Source organism: Nelumbo lutea, chromosome 5 (genome assembly GCF_056320005.1).
Source record: "Nelumbo lutea isolate HS-2025 chromosome 5, American lotus-T2T, whole genome shotgun sequence".
Taxonomy (NCBI): Eukaryota; Viridiplantae; Streptophyta; class Magnoliopsida; order Proteales; family Nelumbonaceae; genus Nelumbo; species Nelumbo lutea.
In genome coordinates, this window is record NC_142688.1 from 48454172 (window position 1) to 48463169 (window position 8998).

An 8998-nucleotide genomic window follows, 5' to 3' on the forward strand; every position below is an offset into this window, starting at 1 on the left:
GGGCCGAAGCATTTCCTTCTTACTGTTCGTCAACAAGATCATCGTTTTGTTCCTGCACGAAAGAGGAAAATAAAGCTTCTGGTTTAATTACTGGACCTCGCAATATGGACATAGGAACGGGCCGGACTGTATCCACCCATCCAAAACCCATATTGCAAGCAATATAAATATATAATATGCCTGGCTCATTTGTTTAATTACCAAGGTATCCTTTTCAGATGTATGAATTTCAAAATTGTGTGTTTTTGGAGTCTGATTCATGCTTCTTAAATAGTTTATGAAGAAGTATGAAGAAAAGGTAGGTGCTAGTTTAAAGAAGGCACCTTGAATAGTTACAATTTCAAACATTTTGACTTTTTAAAAAGTAGTTAACAGTTAATGACTGTTAACTTTGAATTGTGCCTCTTGATCACACCTGATCGAATCTTGATCGTTAATCTCATCAACGGTGATCAACGGTCAGCATCACACCAAAACATTGTGCCTTTTGATCACACCCAGTTTTTTAAATTTGATCAACTGCCTCTCATTCTGGTAGCTCAGCACCATTATCTAATTAATCCTCCTCTCCTATATGGTGATTAATTAGATAATCCGTCAATTCATTAATGGCCTATTTAAATAAAGTTAAATGGATTCACCTAAATCCGTCTACCGGCCTAAACCGTTAACCATATAGTAACTTTAGTTTTAAGAAAATAGCTTAAAAGCTAAAACCAACTCATTTTTAACAACTTGGCGGTTAGAGAGTGGACTTATAATTTTTAACAACTGCTTATGGTTGAATCCATGTTCTCATCCTTGTCAACTTATAATTTCACCATATTGTACCAAACAATGGATCATTTTGTCATTAGAGAGTGGACTAGATACAAAAGTAAGCTTTACTGCATTTTCTTGCAAAAAGTGTTTGCTTCTAGATATTCAAACATGAAAGAATTCTCTTGTAATCAGCTTCCTAAGATTTTATACTTGGTACAACATGAAATGAAATCTTATTTTTCATAGAAGAAAGTAAAGCATTATTTTCAATGTGCTTTTGTACATTCACTGGATCTCATACATAAGATGAAGGAAATCTACTAATAAAATATATAAATAGTTTAATGAAGATGATCAAATCATTATTTCAATATTGCTACAGTGATAGGAAAAGAACATTAGACCTAAGGGATGTCCTAGATTATTGCTCAACGAGGGAAATTCATGGACAATATGATATCTCTTTGCAAAGAAGACTGCTCAGATGTATCACCAACATGATAGAATTCTGAAGGTTCAGATAATAAGCTCACACTCTCTTCCTCTATCGGTTGAACCCATGGTTGTTTTCTCAACCTTTTCAAGTTTTGTAGCTCCATTGCAACTTCTTCCATAGTGGGCCTTTCTTCACCTTTTAGACTGAGGCATCTTTTTGCAACCTTAGCAACTACACAAAGTTCCTCAACATTTTTCTCATCCACAAGTCGATCTTCATTTAGTTCAAAAAGACGATTTTCATTCATTGATGAAATGAAATATGTAGCCAAGTTTCTTTGTTCTTGTGGTCTTTCAAAAGAAAGAGGTTTTTTACCTGTTAAGAGCTCTACAAGAACCACTCCAAAGCTATAAACATCACTTTTCTCTGTCAATTGACTCGTGTGGAAATATTCTGGGTCCAAATATCCCAATGTCCCTTGAACCAATGTGGTTATTTGAGATTGATCCGTAGGAAGTAACTTGGAAACTCCAAAATCAGAATTTTTTGCAATATATTTTTCATCTAATAATATATTTGTGGATTTGATGTCCCTATGAATGATTGGTATAGAGACTTTGGAGTGAAGATAGGCAAGTGCACTAGCAGTTTCTATTGCAATCCTCAATCGATCTTCCCATGAAAGCAAAATGCCATTGTTTTGATGAATATGGTGAAAAAGGGTTCCATTGGAGATATACTCATAAACCAACTGAGGTACTTCAGTCTCTAAACAACATCCCAAGAGCTTTACCACGTTGCGATGATTAATTTGAGTTAAAATGACAACCTCATTTACGAATTGCTCCATTTGACTAGAATCCATTATTCTAGACATTTTAATGGCAACAATTTGATGATCAGGAAAAATGCCTTTGTAAACCGTACCTTGTCCACCTTGGCCTATGATGCTTTCTTCATTATAATTTTTGGTTGCCAACTTTAACTCTTCGGTTGAAAAGATTTTCAAGAGATTTGAACCTCCATTAGAAAACTGTTGTTGTAAAAGCAAACCACCATTTTGCTCAAAGTATTTCTCTTTTAATCTCATGAGTTTTCTTTTCCTTATGATGAAGTATAACCAAGAGATACAAATGAGTAATACGAAGATGCAAAGGCTTATACCTGCATACAATATATGTCAATTATTAGTTAGTGAACAGAATATCAAGAGAGAAATGGTCATACAATATAGTCATTGTTATATTGTAATTTTCTCAAGGAAGAAGGTTTCATAAATTGACTAATAACATGGCCGTTTCTCATAAAAAGAAAAAGGAAACTTGGCATAAAACTTCTAGAATCCATGCAGATTTTCTTTTTTCACTGTTGGTTTAACCCCTACAACATCCCCTACATATACGTACATACATACATATTGTGTATACATTTCAACTGAGAATCCACATGGACTCACACGTGAATCACTATGTGAACTTAATTAATAACAATAATAATAATAATCATAATAATTGATGATGCAAGTTTTGGCAGTTCCTGACTGGCCGGTGACTCGGATGCTAATTGATAGTGTGCGATCCGAGCGTTCTCTGGTCATCTAGCGACTTCTTGGTGGCTGGTGACTCAGAGGTTGAAGTGGAGGATTTCCACCGGATAAAGACTTGGATGTCGAGCTAACTAGGCTAAGCTAGGGGGTAGATCAGGTGCCGACCTAAGTTGATTGTTGAGCTGTGTAGCTCTTTAGAGAAACCTGCAAAGAATTAATGTCAGTGTCTGGGTTGCTTTACCCGTGGTGGGCACTCCGATGCTTAAGTTAGTACTCGGTTGTGCAAGCTGAAAGTATGTATACTAGTAGGCTCGTGAACAAGTAATCGTGCATACCCTGTTCCTTGAGGTCTAAAGTCCTTATATAGTTGAGTTGTCGTCGATCCCACGTACCACACCCAAGATTTCCGGGAGGTTGTGCCTAACCAGTCAGAGATCCTCAGAGGTAATCCCCATACACGTTGACCATCCTCTAGAATATCCAGTATGCGGGCCAACTTCCTAGAGACCTGGGGGTATTAGCATATGCATGCCAAATTTGTTGGCGAGCATATTTCGCAGGTCACTGCCTGGTCCTCAGTCAGGTCGACAAGCCCTCGAGGGAGGTCATTCCTCGCATCGAGGTCACTTCGGCCAGTGGCGAGGAGCTATAAGTCAGCCCTGAATGAGGTGCTCCTAGTTAACCTAAGTTGTGGTCGAAGTTGCTAGGTCGGAGTGCAAATGAACCGCGATTTGGGACTCCAAATCATCACTTAGGTGGTATTTATGTGTCATTCAGTAGTTCTAAGATTCCATGTGTCACGATGTCATTGGAGGGCCACATCCGCCCTTCATCAATTGCCCCCCACTCCTGAGCTGAGAGTACCTAGGCGAAGGAAGTAGATAGTTCCTTTGGCCTGGAATGACTGTTTGATGAACTCATAGTCGTAAGCATAGGTCTGATTTGCTTCTCAGGTTAGAAGAATCCAAGTGTTAGCAGCCTTACACAGGACCTCGTCGTCTTGATTATCGGGGCACGAGAGCGGTCTCATCTGCTCGAGGAAAGGTGGAGCAGATACACGAGGACATCTACCTTATAAGGGTTGTGACCATCATGGGATCTTGCAATCCGACCTATTACCTCAAGAGTGGAGCTCATCGGGTCGCCCTCAAGAATGGGTTCTATGTGACTGCTTTATTAGGTTGCTCCACCTAAGTAAACTCTAACGTAGCATCATTCAAACTGGTTTTGAAAGAGTATCCAGCGAGTTTGACACAAAGCCTAAACCGAGGTGAAAGAGTATCCTGCTTTATCAGGCAATTGGGTCTTATGTGGTGCCGAGGTCTTTTATCAGCTCGCCACTAGATTGCCCTAGCCGAGGAGGTGATTGGGTCTTATATGGTGTCGAGATCTTTTATCAGCTCGGCACCTTAGTTCTTAGGCTCTAAGAGCAACTTGTGGTCCACTCTACTTATCCTTGATCTTGCCCATGCCAAAGAGTCAATTGCGTCACATGTGGTGCCGAGGTCTTTTATTATCTCGGCGCCCTAGCCCTTAGGATATGAGAGCAACTCGCTGTCAGCTCTCCTTATCCTTGATCTTGCCCACATCGAAGAGGCAAATGGGTCTCATGCGGTGTTGAGGTCTTTTATCAGCTTGGCACCCTAGCCCTTAGGCTCTAGGAGTGACTCATAGTCCATTCTCCTTATCCTTGATCTTGCCCATGCCGAAGAGGTGACTGGGTCTCACGTGGTGCTGAGGTTTTTTATCAATTGGGCATCCTAGCCCTTAGGCTCTGGGAACGACTCGTGGTCCACTCTCCAAAATATTATTTAGCCAATGTGCGCATTAACCTTTCCGCCTAGAAAGGTGGTCGTTCTGTAATAACTTCCCATATGGCTGCCTCTACATTGTCTCGTGGGATTATCTTCCTGGGTGAGTGCTTGCAAGACCACAACTATGCACTTCGGACCCCCTTGTGAGGGTTGTTGATACATAAACATGTTATTGGTGTGAGTCAGCAGTTCGAGGCCACAGCTACACTGCATCAGCCTTGTAGTGACGTCGCTCATCCACCCCTACAAGAAGCCACTAGGAGCTTGACCTGCGGGAGAAGCACTATTGACTTTAGGTTGCCAGCTCGCATGGGAGCCTTGGAAGGCTCAACCTACAAGGGCGTCCATGTAATCCATTGGCCGCCTACTCCCATGGGATCTAGGAAGTGCTCGACTTGTAGAAGCAAACTTGCGAAACTAAGCAGAAGAGGCTTCATTCGGTTTAATCATTGTTGAGTATAAACATAGAATGAGCTGAGGTCGGTGGGGCTTCTTTACAATCTATTGGCTGTCAAACACCGCGGGAACTATGGAGGGCTCGACCTGTAGGGGCGGCCTCACTCCAAGGTTCTTGTTGCCAAACTATTGGTTGTCGAGGTCATTATGTTGTTTACATTGGGCTTCTCCCATTCTCAGATTTGGAAATTCTTCCTTCATTTCATAGAACCACCACACTTCAATCCTGGTGGGAATCGCTGATGACTCTACCGCGAGGAGAGGGGTGTTCACAAGCCATAGCGGTGTGTTTACATAAGATACTAGGAGTGATGACTTTGGCATGGTTGCTACTGATTGTAATAGGGTGGGTCTCAAGGTTCATCATTGACGCCTTTGCCCCCCAGTAATTGATTATTAGTTCATGATGTTGGTACTGGTAAAAAATGCCTTTGAGTTCATAAAAATGGAAATTAGAGAGTGAAAACTTAAATTTTTAAAAGGTGAGATCTTAACTTTCTAGAAGATGAGCATTTAGTTTTCAAGAAGATGAGAACTTAGCTTTTTGTAGCATCTCTCACAGATGATGCCAGTTGATGATGCAAGTTTTGGTAGTTCCCAGCTGGCCGGTGACTTCGATGCTAATTGACATTGTGCAATCTGAGCGCTCTCTAGTCATCTGGCTACTTCTTGGTGGTGGGTGACTCAAAGGCCGAAGTGGAGGATTTATGTTGTATGAAGACTTGGAAGCCGAGCTGAATAGACTGAGCTAGGGGTAGATCGGGTGCTGAGCTAAGTTGATTATCAATCTGCATAGCTCTTTGGAGAAACCTGCAAGGAATCATTGTCAGAGTGCCTGGGTTGCTTTACCCGGGGTGGACATTGCGATTCCTAAGTTAGTACTAGGTTGTGCAAGTTGAAAATATGTATACTAGTTGGCTAGTGAACAAGTAATTGTGTGTACCCTGTTCTTGACGTCTGAAGCCCTTATATAGTTGAGTTGTCATCGATCTCACGCACTACACCCAAGATTTTCGGGATGTCGTGCCTAACCGGTCCGAGATCTTTGGAGGTAATGGCCATGCATTCTCTAGAATATCCAGTACGTGGGCCAAATTCCTAGAAACCTGGGAGTGTCGGCATATGCATGCCGAATTTGTTGGTCAGCACATCTCATAGGTCACCGCCTAGTCCTCGCGTTGAGGTCACTTCGACCAATGACGAGGTGCTACAGGTAAGTCTTGAACGAGGTGCTCTTAGCCGACCTAAGTTGTGGTAAAAGTCACTAGGTCGGAGCGCAAATGAACCACGATCTGGGACTCAAAATCATCACTTAGGTGGTGTCTATGTGTCATTCAACTGTTCTAAGATGCCATTTGTCATGATGTCATTGGAGGGCCTAATTTGCCCTTCATCAATAATAATAAATAATAATCATAATAATAAAATAATAATAATAAATAATAAATAATAATAATAACTATTTGGCACTTCAATGAAACCCCATCCCTAAAAATCATTCTTGCATTATGCAAGTCGCCGCATTTTGCATACATGTCAACTGGTTAGGTTTGATATTGCTACAATTTACAAGATTATGGATTTCTTTTTCGTGATCCAAAGAACCATTTTGTGCACAAGCTGGTAATACACTTGCTACTGTAACTTCATCAGGCTTAAATCCCTCGGACTGCATCTTAGCGAGAGCCTGTAGAGCTTCTTCGCAATATCAATTCTGTGCATATCCAGCAATCAATGAATTCCAGTTCACCAAATTCTTGACTGGAATGCGATCAAAGATCTCTCTCGCCTCCTTGACGTTACTCTTCTTGTAGTAACCAGCAATTATTGACTACCAGGAATAGCAGTTCCGCTGTGGCATCTCCTCAAATAGCTGCCTTGCCGTCTTCAACTGCCCAATCCTCACATATCCATCGATCATCACAGTCATGTCACTAGATTCCTCATCTCATGTGGAGAGCAATTGAATAAACGCCTAGCAGCAATAATAACCCCATTCCTTGCATATCCATCAATCATCTCTGCCCATATAACTTCCGTCTTCCCTAGCATCCGTTCAAAACTAAATGATGCAGAACCCATGTCACCATTCCTTGAACACCCTCTTATCATTGCATTACATGTCACCAAATTCTTATTAGGTATTTCATCAAATACCCTGTGGGAACCAACTATGTCGCGGCATTTAGAATACATGCTAACTAATGAAGTCCCTATCCCCACATCTGAATCCACCCCAATTGTGATCGATTCAGCATGGAAAGCTTTCCCGGCAGAGACACACAAGCCTTGAGTAGTAGAGGAATAACACCATAATGGTGGATTCCTTTTGCAGAGAATTTGGATGTAAAGAAGAAGAGCTTCTTCTGGGGCTCCTTGAGAGAGGTACCCTTTTTATGACATGAGACCAAGATCCATTAGTTGGAGCCATCGCAAACTCTCCTTTCTGACTTCCAACCACCTCTCCTGTGTCGATTGTCATTTGCCACCAAAACCAAATAGAGAGGAGAGAGATTTCTTGCTGCCGAGAGGAGAGAGATTTCTTGCTGCCGCTACCCTGTTTTCCATCTCAAGGTGGGAGACGATGAACAGTGACTTCCCTATCTCCCACAAGGCCACAACCTCCGCTCTCCACTGTTCCATTGTCCACCAGCAACGAAAAGAAATATATTATAGCTAATTATAATTTCATTAAAAATCTCATTCTTAACTACAATTTATAAATTATAATTCTTAAGCTTTAATGTTTTATGGGATGAGAAAGACCCAACTCTCCTATCCATCCATAAAATATGCATTGGCAAAACATGATTGGTTATATGTTTTTGAGGTATCATGTCCCTTGGGTATCATAGCTAAACCCAGTTAGACAGCAAAATCAAAGTAAAGAATACTCTATCACTCTAGCTTTGATTGGGACCTATCATTGGTATCAGAGCTTGGCACCATGGCTACTAACAAGGAGAGAATTGAGAGCTTAGAGGTTGGACTTGGAGGCGGGAGTAGCTGATAAGTTCCATCAGTTAGAAGATGCCATCAACAAATTATCGGAAGCTCTACTCTCCAACTGTGCTACATCGACAGCCAGCAGCCTTGAATTTAAGGCAAACTCTCCTACTGGGCGTTCTTGCAACATGAAAAAAGAATCTCGACAATTCCGAAGTGGGACGACAATTGTTCTCTTCCAAACTAGCCAAATTGGAGTTTCCTCAATTTGCGGGAGATAACCCCACCGAATGGTTTACAAGAGTAGATCAATTTTTTGAATACCAAGGCACTCTTGAATCTCACAAGGTGTCCTTGGCTTCATTCCATTTGAAAAGCGAGGCTAATCAATGGTGGCAATGGTTGAGAATATCCTATAAAGAAAAAGGAAAAGAGGTGACATGGGAAAATTTTCAAGAGGAACTTTGGGCAAGATTTGGTCCTACCGAATGTGAAGACTTTGACGAAGCATTGTTAAAGATTACACAGGTGGGTTCCTTACGTGATTATCAAAAAGAGTTCGAACGGCTGGGAAATCGGGTACAAGGGTGGACTCAAAAGGCAATGGTAGGCAACTTTATGAGAGGTCTTAAAATTGAAATAGCATATGGGATTCAGATGTTTAAGCCAAAATCCTTGAACGCTACATGTCAATTCAATAGGACCACTATCGACTCTTCTCCAACGAAATTGAAGTTTGCTTCACCAATGAAACGACTCACTTGGACAGAGATGCAAATGAGGCGTGCTCAAGGCCTTTGTTTTAATTGCGATGAAAAATTTGTACCGGGGCACAAATGCAAAGGGCCGCAGTTGCTGTTGCTTAGAGTGAGAATAAGACCACAAGGCCACAACCTTCGCTCTCCACTGTTCCATTGTCCACCAGCAACGAAAAGAAATATATTATAGCTAATTATAATTTCATTAAAAATCTCATTCTTAACTACAATTTATAAATTATAATTCTTAAGCTTTAATGTTTTATGGGATGAGAAAGAC

At 41.2% G+C, this 8998-nt stretch overlaps 2 pseudogenes; both read right to left on the bottom strand.

Annotated features, from left to right (window-relative positions):
* Positions 1-1190: 1190 nt before the first annotated feature.
* On the bottom strand, positions 1191-2063 carry LOC148852237 (putative wall-associated receptor kinase-like 16 pseudogene; annotated as a pseudogene).
* A 199-nt stretch (positions 2064-2262) lies between these two features.
* Positions 2263-7445, bottom strand: LOC148852238 (pentatricopeptide repeat-containing protein At3g21470 pseudogene; annotated as a pseudogene).
* Positions 7446-8998: the final 1553 nt, after the last annotated feature.